The sequence below is a fragment of the Mesocricetus auratus genome, unplaced genomic scaffold, assembly GCF_017639785.1.
Source record: "Mesocricetus auratus isolate SY011 unplaced genomic scaffold, BCM_Maur_2.0 Super-Scaffold_100008, whole genome shotgun sequence".
NCBI lineage: Eukaryota > Metazoa > Chordata > Mammalia > Rodentia > Cricetidae > Mesocricetus > Mesocricetus auratus.
In genome coordinates this window covers 39,901,284-39,915,297 of record NW_024429192.1, presented here as the reverse complement: position 1 = coordinate 39,915,297, position 14,014 = coordinate 39,901,284, and the positions used below count along the sequence as shown (strand labels likewise).

General features: G+C 36.8%; 1 pseudogene; it reads right to left on the bottom strand.

Moving 5' to 3' along the window:
• Nucleotides 1-13,426, bottom strand: part of LOC101836987 — a 122,268-nt pseudogene extending 108,842 nt beyond the window's left edge.
• Between the last annotated feature and the right edge of the window lie 588 nt (nucleotides 13,427-14,014).

The following is a 14,014-nucleotide window of genomic DNA, read 5'->3' as shown; positions in this document are numbered from 1 at the left end:
TTAAAACACATTTTAATTTACCATTTCCTGTTGAAATACTAGTAAATATTGCATGAAATTGTCACTGGATCAAGTAAATAATATTCAGCGAAATTTTCGCTTAATTGTGTTTTTGTTTGCTTGTTTTATTTTCACAGAGGACATTACAGAATGACAAACATGTTACACTTGAAAATGGATTTTGATTAGAGAATGATGTTCAGCCATATTATTGAAGGTATGTGGCATGAGGATGTAACTGGATGAAGGGAACATGTCTGTGTTTACTGAGTCATGCTTTTAGCCCTCTTTTTGTAGGATCCTAATGGATGAGCACGTATAAGTAATAATCATGCAAAAGATGTAATTTTCAAAGGCATCAAAGGTCTGAAATGTAACTTTCATAGCAAACAAAATGTTCCCAGTTCAGTTTTAAGAAGTTACAGTGCTCATTTTCAATAAGATGGTGTTCCCACACTGACAGCACCTCAGTCCCAGGTCTTGTGGCTACCATCTCTGACCTCTCCTGGGGTGTGCATGGTATGGGCTCACCCCTACAAAGATCCATTCATAAACTTCCCTTAGGAGTTAATCCTACTGTGCAGTTGTTCAAAGAACTAAAAAAGTACATTTTGCCCCCAAATATAAGTTCAGTGTATCTATTATTTAGCTGTGGGGCACTGATCTTTTTTCTCACTTATTACTCTGTTTGTATTGTTCAGTTGAAGTTATAGATGGAATCCAGTACCTAGTAGTCCTAGCTTTCTGGGGGCTTCCTACAGAGATCTGTTGCTCACTTATTCTTCTTTCTATATTTATTACTCACTCTTCCTGTCAGTTCTGCTCATTTTTCCCATTTTTCCCCTTTTATTAAACGGTGAGAGCTTGCTCTAGACCACATTGCTTCTTTTGATTGTCATGATAGGACTAGGTGGCCCCTGACATTCATTGGTCACAAAGCTCTTTTATCATCTAATCTTTAAGTACCTTACATTCAACTGTCAGCTGCATGTTTTATTTTTCTCTAATCCTAGTCATATGTAGGAGACAGTTCAAGTTCCAAAAAATATTCTAAAGCTGCTCAGATTATGGCTTTTCTAAGGCTGAGACTTCATTGATCTCTAAAAGCAAATATGTGACTTCTAATTCTGAATTTGCTCCTAAGGTCTCAGCAGGGCTACTTTGTGAGGCCAGGATACTTCATTAAATTCACAAAAGATTCTTAGGAAATGAGAAATTGTGTGTCTCTATATCGTCTTTTTAACAGGATCATGCTTTCTGAATTCAAAGAAAATAATTGTGAAATAGTTTATAAGTAGATAATATATGTGGTATTGGGTTAAATATTGTAAAGAGTTAAAATTATTAGCAGGAGTGTTATGTTTTTCAGTGTTTATAGGAAAGGAGATTTATTTGAGATGATTGATTAATATCTGTCCCTTTTGTTAACTATGACATCAACACTTCATTTGTTTTGAATATTATGGAGCAAGAACCCACCTCACAGTTAGATCTTATCTAATCTTGGTATCACCACTAAATTTACAGATCTAAATGAATTATAAGATTTTGTTTTTGTTTTGCTTTCAGCTTTATAAAACTGAATATTAGAGTAGGATACATTCCATAATGGTGTTGCATGGTTTTAATGAGATCATTGACAGAAATGGTTTCAAACAGATATCCTTGTTATATTTACTATGTGGTTATAGGGATAATGCTATTTTGTTTGCCCTGTACTTATAGATCCTTTTGATGATGTGAACATATCAACATAATTTACTATTCATTTAACTTATGTCTACTTTGCTGTAAGATCAAACATCTTAAGTGGGAAGAATGAACAAATAATTGTGTTGCTTACCTCTTAAAGTCCCCACACTGTTGACTGTTGTTAACACAGGAAGCATTGCTATGTCAGAAGTTAGTAAGGTAACAATGGAATACTGACACAACAAAATTTAGTGCACAGCCCTACTGTAAAAGTTGAATGGAGATTTGATCCTTGACTTCATCTCTTACTGCCTCATAATTTACAAAACTAAAGGAAACATAACATACTAGAGAATACATATGTAAATAAGTGAAGTGGTCATTGAAATTTAAAGTATCTCCTGCATTCCCACAACTGTTCCTAAATCCTGGGGTTTTACCCAGTGCTTCAGGGGATCACCATGCAGGCAGGTATAGCTATGGATGTGGCCCAAATGATTTGTGTATCTCAATGTTATTTTTAATACCATATATGTTGGCACTTAATATAAGATAGGGTTTTAAGTAAAACAGACATAATCAATTGTATGTATATGATTTTGCAGGTGACTCCTTGGTGTTGGATTACCAGTTGTGAGTCTTGGGATCTTCCTTAGGGCACTCTTTCTCCTACTCTCAGCATTAGTTGCCAGTACTTCTTTTATAAGGATTGGTCCCTGATATTATAAAGACTGAAGGACTGTGCCGATAGTATTTACATACTTAGAGGTGTGTGTGTGTGTGTGTGTGTGTGTGTGTGTGTTAACAATTAAAGAAAAATAGGTGATAAACTTGAGAGATAGCAAGGGAGCATATGGGAAAGGATGAATTGAGGAAAAGGAAAGGGCAGAAATTATGCTCATTTAAAATAGAAAATTCTGAACTTTATATGGAAAAACAAAAGACTCAGGACAGACAAATCAACCCTGTACAATAAAGGAACTTCTGGAGGCATCACCATCCCTGGCTTCAAGCTCTATTATAGACGTATAGTCCTGAAAACAGCTTGGTATTGGCACAAAAAGAGTTAGATCATTAGAATTGAGTTGGAAACACTGGTATGACCCACACACCTTTGAACACCTGCATTTTGACAAGCTAAAATTATACAATGAACAAAAGAAAGCATCTTCAAAAATGGTGCTGGCATAAATGAATGCTGGCAGGTACAAGAATTCAGATAGATCCATATCTATCACCATGCACAAAACTTAAGTCCAAATGGATCAAAGACCTCACCTAAATCCAACCACACTGAACCTCTTAGAAGGAAAAGTGGGAAGTACCCTGGAATGAATTGTTACAGGAGACTACTTCTTGAACATAACACCAGTAGCACAGACACTGAAATTGACAACTAATAAATGGGATCTCCTGAATCTGAGAAGTTCCTCTAAGGAAAAGGACACAGTCAAGAAGACAAAATGGCAGGCAACAGATTGGGAAAATATATACACCAACCCCACATCTGACAGAGGGCTGATTTCCAAAATACACAAAGAAATCAAGAAGCTAGTCACCCAAGCACCAAATAATCCAATAAAAAGTGGGGTACAGAACTAAATAGAGAATTCTCAATAGATGAATTTAAAATGACTAAAAGACACATAAGTGCTCAACAACCTTAGCTATCAGGGAAATGCAAATCAAAACAATTCTGAGATATCATCTTAATCCTGCCAGAATGACTAAAATCAAAAACACCAATGACAGTTTATGCTGGAGAGGATGTGGAGAAAGGGGAACACTCCTCCACTGCTGGTGGGAGTGCAAACTCATACAGCCACTTTGGAAATCAGTATGGTGGTTTCTTGGGAAAATGGAAATCAATCTGCTAGAAGACCCAGCAATTACACTTTTAGGAATATACCCAAAAGATGCACATTCATTCAACAAGGACATCTGTTCAACCATGTTCATAGCAGCATTATTTGTAATATCCAGAACCTGGAAGCAACCGAGATGCCCCTCAACTGAAAAATGGATGGAGAAAATGTGGTACATTTACACAACGGAAGAAAACAATGGAATCTTGAAATGTGCAGGCAAAGGAATGGAACTAGAAATAACCATCCTGAGTGAGTTAACCCGGTCACAAAAAGACAAACATGGTATGTACTTACTCATATATGGTTTTTAGACATAGAGCAAAGGATTACTAACCTACAATCCACACAGCCAGAGAAGCTAGGAAACAAGGAAGATCCTAAGAGAGACATACATGTTCCCCAGAGAAGGGAAAAAGAACAAAATCTCCTGAGCTAATTGGGAGCATGGGGAGAGGGGAGAAGGAGTTAGGAGAAAGAGAAAGGGAGATGAGGAGGGGAGAGGAAATCATGAGAACAGAAAGATCGATTCAGGGGAAGAATAGAGGAGAGCAAGAAATGAGACAACATAACAGAGGGAGCCATTATAGGTTTAAAGAGAAATCTGGCACTAGGGGAATGTCCAGAGTCCTACAAGGATGACACCAACTAACAATCTAAGCAAAAGTCAAGAGGCTACCTTAAATGCCCTTCTCTGATAATGAGATGATGCCATCGTGTAGCCTTCATCCAGTGGCTGATGGAAGCAGAAGCAGATACCCACATCTAAACACTGAGCTGAACTTCTGAAATCCAGTTACAGAAAGGGAGGCATGAGGAGCAAAGGGATCAAGACCAGACTGGATAAACCCACAGAAACAGTTGACCTGAACAAGGGGGAGCTCATGGAACCCAAAGTGATAGCTGGGAAAGCAGTATAGGACTCTTTCAGACCACCTGAGCATGGATGTCAGAATGGAGGCCTGGACAGTCTGGTGCCTCTGGTAGTGGATCAATATTTACCCCTAGTACATGGATGGACTTTGGGGGTCCACTAGACATAGAATGATACTCTCTCAGCCTAGACACATGGGGAAGGGTCTAGGCTCTGCTGTAAATTATATGGCAGACTTTGAAGATACTCCATGGAAGACCTAACCCTCTCTGGGTAGCATAAAGGGAATGGAATAGCAGGCCAGTGTGCGGCAGGGGAGGAGGGGTGGGAGAGGGAACTGGGATTGATATGTAAAGCAAACTTGCTTCTAATTTAAATAAAAAAGGAAAAATAAAATAGATAAATCCTGTTCAACTATATCAAATGGCTATTTATATCTACAGAAAAAGAGAAACAGAGTTCTTGGAAGTGAATTTTTGGATACCAACACAAATGTGTAGTTAGGAAATACTTGAATGCATGCCTTCTTAACAAAAATACAGTGGGATTTGGTCCTAGAAGAGGACAAGTGAGTTTTTAATTAACTCCTCCAAGTTATTTTTCTCTTTTTAAATTTAAATTGGACTTGTTTATTTTATATGGCAATCATAATTCCCTCCCATCACCTTCCTTCCTCCACTGCCCTCTATCAACCTCCTTCCCATTCTGTTTCTGCTTCCCATGGAGTGTGAGACCTTCCTTACAGGATCATCAAAGTCTGTCATATCATTTGGAGCAGGGCCTAGGCCTTCTCCCATGTGTCTAGGCTGAGAGAGTATCTCTCTATGTGGAATTGGCTCTCAAAGTACATTCACATATTAGGGATAAATACTGATGCACTACCAGAGGCCCCATAGATTGCCCAGGCCTCCTAATTGACATCCACATTCAGGGGATCTGGAACAGTCCTATGCTGGTTTCCCAACTATCAGTCTGGGGTTCATGAGCTCCCCCTTGTTCAGGTGAGCTGTTTCTGTGGATTTCCCTAGCCTGCAATTGACCCCTTTGCTCATTACTCCTAACCTCTTTGCAACTCCTACAAGTGTTTTGATTATGTTTAATTGTAATATAATAATACTTTTAAACTAGAAAAAAGAAACTCAAAATACAACCAAAAGTCTTAAGTAAAATGATAAGTTTTATGTCATTAACATGATAGTGTAAAATGTAGCCTTCCAGAAATCTCCCTGTCTTAACTAGGGAGCTCCTAAATGAATCCTCCACTTGCCTAAAGTAATAAATTCTAAGGTTTACCACATCTACAGGTTGATGAGGTTAAAAGCAATCCCACCACATAACTCAAGACAGGAGAACTCTGATGGGCTAAAGCAACCCCAGAGCTGACCGACATGGACGACGCTGCTGACTGCCATCTTTGTAGTTTGACTTCTTTTCATTCTGGTCATGCTCTCTGCTCTGCCATCCCACAAGAACTGATCTACAGGGCACTCCATAAAACACCTGATGACTAACATCAGTGTGAGGTTTGCTCGCTAGAAAATTCAACCTGTAATAGAGTGATTTTATTATAGAACATGCTACTCCCCTATCTTCACCATCACTTAGTTATAAACTTCAATGCTGTAGAAAAGATGATACATGATATATTGCAAAACAACAGCTATTCAGTCTTTTGGCCTAACTTTCTGTAATTGAACTTTGATTTGGTAGATGATGTAACAAATTTTATATTTTTGACATTTATAGTTGAATGCAAATATTCTGTTCCACCCAATAGATACATTTTTAAAAAGTCTCAGTGTGACCATATTTTTCCCATGTAAATGTAACCATATCTAGATGGTTCAGGTATTATTCATGTTTCTTTTGTTTAAAATTTATATGTCTGAGTGTCTAGATGGTATATAAGTCAGCTTACAAAGTGCATACCTGGTACCTGGGCAGGTGAGGAAGAAAGCATCGGATCCCCTTGGAACTGGGGTTAGAAAATGTTGTGTGATGGGACTTGGACTTAGGCCCTCTTGAAGAGAAGATATAGGTATTAATTATTGAGCCATCTCTTTAACTCTTTTTTTACAAACTTTTGGACCGCAGGTCCATAAAGCTGTTTTTGTTTGCTTCGTGACACTGTCTCATTTCCTATCACTTAGCTCTTCATCTCCAAAAATAGTATGCTTCAGATTCTCTCCTTTAGGGCATTTGCAATCCCCTGCCTATTTTTTTCTTTATTTCTGGTTGGTCTTTAGATTTTGTTTTTAATGTTTTATTTCACCTAGCCTTTCTATACAGGAGTTATTGAAGTGTAAATAATTAAAATAGCTAGTAGGATCTTACAGCTACCCAGCAGTAAATCATTTGTAGTGTGACTAATCACGCCCTAATTTATGTGTTTTCTAGACTTAGATTTGTCTACTGGAATGTGGTTCTTATGCCAGGAATAAGTGACCTTTTACAGTGGAGTAAAAGTAACTCCTAATCTGTCACTTTTAAATATATAATTTCAAATAAAATATGGTGTGATATGTAATATATTAACATTCCTAAACAGTAAAACATTTCCTTGTCCAATAAGGTGACCAGCATTGTGCCTAAGAAAATAGTATTTATTTGACTAGAAATCTTAAGAGTTCTAAGTTGTCTTCAAAGACAGAACACATGACCTTAAGAAAAATTGCATCTTTTTAATACCCTCTGAGAACACAGAGGTCTTATTTTCATTGCTCTGAGGAAAATGTACAGCACACTTCATTTCTCCAAGTGAAATTATGCAAATTTTTCTTTTTCCAACTTATGCTAAAAGGAACGTTTATTCTATCAGCTAATGTAGGCTCAAGCTAAATACCAAAAGTGATGATGCATCTCAAAATAAGAAATTTTAACCAAACAGAAAATGAGCAAATAACACATCAGTGATGTTTCTGAAGGAATTGCTTTCTACATAGGCCTCATGATTGACTACAAAAATAAAAATTATAATTTCCAGAGTATCTCTTAATCACAACAGCATAGAAATTATTTTGGATGTTAATCTGCTGTCAACTATTTAAAATCAACTGACAAGATAAATTGAAGTAGACTTTGAACCTAACCCTCTCTGTTCCTTAGGCTCTTATCAACATAAATTGTTTCATCATCTTCATTTTCATGGGACCTTAGTTCCAAGTATAATACATTCAATTCTTCACAGTCTTTAATATATGTTTAATATATATTATCTTCCCTTAATATACATATGTATATATGTGCACACACACATTTGCATGATCACACGTATATGTGTGTCTCACAATTTAGTCACAAGTGGCCTCAAATCTGCTATGTGGCCTAACGTGACATTAACTACTTTCACTTTTGATGTATCAAGTCTATGTTATGACTATAAGCTACCATGCCAATGTGTCTGTTGCAAGACATTTTCATTTTCTACATCACTTAGTTTTCAAAATCAATGAAATATCTTAAATAATGTTCTATACATCGTTGGTGATAGAGTATTTATAGTAACAACATCTGTTCTGTAGAATGTTAAAAAGCCAGAACACATGGTTTGAGAGTCAAGACCACTTGGTGCTCTTTCTAAAGGCCCTGAGTTCATATTCCAGCATTTGCTTCACACATGGCTCACAACTGAAGCCTCTTGGCCTCCAAAGAGACCTGCACTTCTGTATGCTTACCCACATCCATACGTCTGTATATCTATACATACAAATCTTTATATCTTTAAAAATAATAGAGCTGGGCGTTGGCGGCACATGCCTTTAATCCCAGCACTAAGGAGCAGAGGCAGGCAGATCTCTGTGAGTTCGAGGCCAGCCTGGTCTACAGAGCTAGTTCCAGGACTGCCTCCAAAACAACACAGAGAAACCCTGTCTTGAAAAACCAAAATAAATAAATAAATAAATAAATAGAAACACATCTTTAGAAAGAGTACTAGAACTAAAAATTGGGATTGACCTTGGGGTTAGAAAAGTAAGATAATTTGCTATTTTATGCTAAGGTTTTAATAACATTTTCAGGAAACTAAATTTGTATGTGTTTAGTAACAAAAATCCTTCAAAGCAAAGGACAGTATTCTTACTATAAAGTCATTCTGGTATGGTGTACCAAGTCTATAATACATCTTGAAAAGCAAATTAGAAGTAAATAGGAACACAGTTGTTCCTTGAACAATCTGGAACTGAAGGATACAATTTAAAACATCTCCTCCTACAGCTCTCATTGACTGCTGTTGTGTTTCTCCCTCATTGACACATTCCTTCTAGTTCTTATTCCTTTGAGAAGTGGGAGCAGTGAACCCATCTCCCTTAAGTGCACACATGAAACACTCTAGTCCTGTAGGAATGAGACATTTTACCTCTCCCAAAATTCAACCACCATTTATTCTTCAGATCATTTGGCACTGTCAAAGGACTGTTACCTGTTCTACTTTTAGCTACTTATTTCACTGTCCTGGAATCTGTCAGTATTATACAGGAATACCACAGTTGAGGGAAAAGACAGTGCTTGCTGCACTGGAACCAGACTACAGCCCCTCCCACATGGCAGATGTCCCACAATATAAATTATTTGTTCTAAGCCTGTCTCCCTCTGAGATAGATGATTATGACTTAATTTACAATAATTTATCTAAATGTTAAATTATAGGGTACAGTTGTTCACAAAATATTTTCTTGTTTCTATATTTTATAAGCCATAGACATTTTAGTTGGATTCCTGTTATAGCCCTCAGTCTTAGGACTCAGATGAGGTTCTCTAAAGAAATTTTACTTCTCTATTTCTCCTCTCTCAACAGTTGTTTCTCTACATTGGCATTATGCAAGAATGTACAAGGCATACTATTGTTTGTAATGTCCATAATGTTATAGTGTCAATTTTACACCAAAACTTTGTGAGGATGTAAATTAATGTGGGATGAATGTGCTCACTATGAATTCCCTCTTGTAAGAGGAATTATAGATAATCAGATAACCCAAAGTGATAGTCAATAGATGCAATAAATCAACAGGTTGTTGGAGTATAAAAAGTGAGTACATAGAGATAGGTGATAGGTAGGTAGATATACAAAAATCGTTACTAAAATCAGTAAAAATACAACCTAAAGAGTTTTTAAATGAACCCACACTCTGAAAGAATGTACTACATAACTTTGATGACAGTGGTTTCCATAATTCCCACAGTTTCTATAATGAGAATTTTTATTTGGTAGAAAGAAAATGAAAATTAATGATATCCTTTAAAATTACTTATATACAGTTTAGGGGAAAATCATGCTGTTTTTAAAATGTTCATTCCTATAGAAATGCCAGAGAGAGGCAGAAGAAGAAAGTAAAGGAGAGTTTGATCTACAGAAAGCAACCTTTGAGGGTAGACGTTTGCCTACTTCAACTATGAGGGGATAAGTCCCTTCATTTGCACAGTACTAAGTAGCAAGTTCAGACCCTCACTCACCAGAATTACACCTCCAGCATCATTATTGTTTCAACTTCCAGGCTTGTGACACAGTGTTTCAGCAGCCACAGGACATTGATTCATAAAACCTTACAAGTTCAGCATCTACTTTGGACTTAATATTTCACAATGTTCAAAGATATGAATACTCTATAAAATAAGATGAGATGATAGTTATGAACCAATGAGAGGGACTTTCTTTTATTGCTCTTGTGCTGAATATGCACAGATGAATTTAAAACTCAAATGATGCTTCAAGCAAGCTCCTTTGCACTCTTGGTGTGCCCTCACATGCTGGACTGCAAATTCCATGGACCAGAGGGGACTAGAGGACCAGAGAGACTCAGATTTAGGTTTTATTGTCTCATAGAAATTCCATTTTTTTCTTTTTTAAATTTAAAAATGGATGTATATTAAATGTCTCATAAGAACTGAAATTTGGATCTACAGAAAATGTTTAAATCAAGGAGGTGACTTTAAAAACCTCACCACTTAGCAGAACTCTGTTGAGAAAAAGAGGGTAGTAGCTGGTGTCTGTGGCTTTAGAATAATTCAGTGTATTGAGAAGGGTAACAAAGACCAATAAATGCTACATCTGATTTTGTGTATAAGAAAGGCTTGAATATCTACATCCTTGGTGTGGGAAATAATTAAAATGATTCGTGTGAACCTTCTTTGTTAGGTCATGCAGTGAGCAATCAAGTAAATCAGGACCTTCGAACTGTGTAACCAGAATTATTCAGCTTCAGATTAGCTTAGCAGTGAAGATAACATGAAGAATTAAGTAATATTTACACAAAACCTTTGTTGCTTTGTTTCCTTTCTTTTCCTACATTTGTCACCTAAGACTTACATTCTGAAACTTAAATTTAGGGCTTGTTAAACTGCCCTGAATCATTACAAACTCATCATTCCTACTCAACAGAAGTATGAAAAAATAATATAACTTTCACTGAAAGGTTTTTATGTTTATTGAGACCTAATATGTTGTATGCTTTATTATGTTGGTATTATTGCAATGTATTTAATCCTGTTTGTTTTTTAATAAAGATTATTTTAAATTATAATTAAATGATAATTTTTAAAATAATTTTCTATGTGTTCTTAGAGGCACTGCAAAGTTTTATAAAAGGAATGGTAGATAGTGGAAGACAACTGGGCAGTTCTATGCTAGTGAAATGTCTCAGTGGATAAATGTATTTGTCATCAATCCTGAAGACCTGAGTACCATCCCAGAACACGTTATAAAAACAAATAACCAATGTCTGAAAGATGTCTTCTCACTTCCTCATGTGTACACATTCAAATAGACACATGTAACAAAAATTATTAACACATGAGTTCTTAACCCACTGCTGCTGATTGTTAAGATTATTAAATTGAAATTGTATATTCAGTTCAGTTTTACACATGCTGGTTAGTCAATGAAGTGGCTTCATACCTTTGACCCTATCATCACAGGGTTCCTAAGTCAAGAGATGCTAAGAACTAATTCTTTATGAAAACAAGAAAAGCCATTGTACCCAGTAGCCAAGTGAAAATACCAGTCCTGTGAGTCCTGAAAACCAAAAGTAAAACAAACAAAAAACATATCATATCACACATGAAAAAATATATGTGATACAGTACAAGGGGTTTAATTTCATTTGCAAAAACTGTTCCTACATACTAAGTTTCAAGACAAATCCATCATATGGCTAGTTCTAGGAGAGGTATAATGTAATTTAATTTACAAATATTTTTTACAGCAGGATTTCAAAAGATTTAATACATTTTAAGTCAATGTTTCTGGTGAAAAAAGAATAAAAAGCAAGTTGAAGACACAGCTTAGTGTCTTAACTGGGAACGCATAACTGTGGGGGAAGCAAGGTAATACAGACCAGATGTAATAATACAGACATGTAGTTTGGGCCTAGAGTAATGGAAATTCACCGTATCTTTTTAGATGAGTTCTCTCAAATAGCAGAGAGAACATATGGTACACGTCAATAAACTTATTGCAGAAATTTTTGGCATCGACCTACCAATTTTCTGAATTGGTTAAGGGACAGATCATTTATTCAGAGAGGTAGATTTCAATACTGTGCTACAAAATCTTCAGAAATGTGAATAATAGATATACCAAAACAGAAGAAAAATTAAAAAAATACATCCAGATATTAACTCAGGCTATATGTTAATATTAAAAGTCGTGGCTTTTTAGCTGCTTTAAATCATTGAAAACTCATTGCAAAACTATGGGACACTTATTTTTTTCAAAGAAGATACTGATGTGTCTGTCAGTATATTTTTATGAACTTTATATATTTTTATTTATTTTAGTCACTGTATTATCCATTTACTTAGTAGCAAATATTACTGCATCTAACACAGTTTTATCAAGACATTGTTTTCCTAGGACCACATTTCGTGACCTATAAAACATGATATTTTCACAGCATGAACTTCGCCCTTTTTTCTCTTGAAGTTGTATCTGTGTTCAGTGGATCTAGCAGGTCAGTCAGTTACCACATCCAGGAATTTATTCACTTGTTGATTTATTCCAAGATTTGGAAGTGGTAATACTATTCTTCTGCTGTAATTTAGAACCATGGCAAAGAAGCCAGGATTGTCCTGAACCAGTCTCTGACATGAAAACATAATGAGCAGAATATTTCTAAAGGCCATATCATTTTTTTTAAACAGACTTAATTTACTTTATTTTTCTTGTATGAAAACCCTTATGTGGGTGGCCACAGCTGGAGCCTGGGTCCTCTGAACGGAGACTCTGGTGTGGACTTTCACAAGATGGTCCGTGAATTCCTGATATGGAGACTTGGTGAACACAGTCTCTTTCCAGAGGTTGGGTGTCAGGTAGCTGTAGGTCTTGGAGATGACATTAAAGGTGGCCTTGGCAAAGTTACCCAGGGTGGCAGTGCAGCCCCTGGCTGATGTGTAGCAGTCATCAATACCGGCCATCATCAGTAGTTTCTTGGGCACAGGAGCTGAGACAGGCATGAGACACACCAACACAGAGCCACAGCGGCCTGTCACTTTGCATGGGATGGTGTGCTGATTGCCAATCTTGTTCCCCCAGTAGCCTCTCCGCACAGGGACAATGGAAAGCTTGGCCAAGATGATGGCCCCCGAATGGCTGTGGCTAATTCATTTGAGTACTTCACACCAAGACCAACATGACCATTGTAGTCACCAATAGCGACAAAAGCCTTGAACCTGGTCTGCTGGCCAGCCCGAGTCTGCTTCTGTACTGGCATGATTTTTAGAACCTCATCCTTTAAAGATGCACCCAGAAAAAAACCCAATAATCTCGGATTCCTTAATGGGAAGGGAGAACAGGTAGATCACCTCCAGGGACTTGATTTTCATGTTCTTAACCAGGCCACCCAACTTGGTGACAGGGATCCACTCCTTGTCTTAGGTTTTACCTCCATAAGCCCTGAGGCCTCCACTGTGGCCCCTGAGACCACTTCCAAAGCCTCCTGTGGCCTCCTAATCCCAGGCCCTCTGGTCCTCCTGGCCCTCCCGCTGTACCAGCATCATCTGCCATTTGGTGTTTTCCCGAAATAGAAGAAGCCTAAAGGCCATATCTTATTTTTGATATTTAACTTATCTTTAAATTTTTTGTATAGCTTTTTCATTAACATATTGTATTGAACTATTTATTTACATGAATAAATTCAATCTGAAAAGCAGCTGAAATATATGTGAGAATTTATAGACACTGAGTCTCTTGAAAGAGCATTTTGTGAATATACCTTCTTAAAAGCTCTGGTGGCACACGCCTTTAATCCCAGCACTGGGAAGGCAGAGGCAGGCAGATCTCTGTGAGCTCGAGTCCAGCCTGGTCTACAGAGCAAGTTCCAGGACAGCCTCCAAAACAATACAGAGAAACCCTGTCTTGAAAAACAAAACGAAACAACAACAACAACAACAAAACACAAAAAACAAAACAAACAAAAAAGCAATACCAAGCTTGTACCATTGTAACGAGCAAAGAAAGAATTCTGCAGCTAAAGGTAAGTTAAAAAAATTTGACACTGAACATTTTGATAATTATAAAGTACATGAATACCATTTGATAACATTTAGTCAGTATATACTCTCTCTATATAAAATTCAAATATATGTGAAGGTA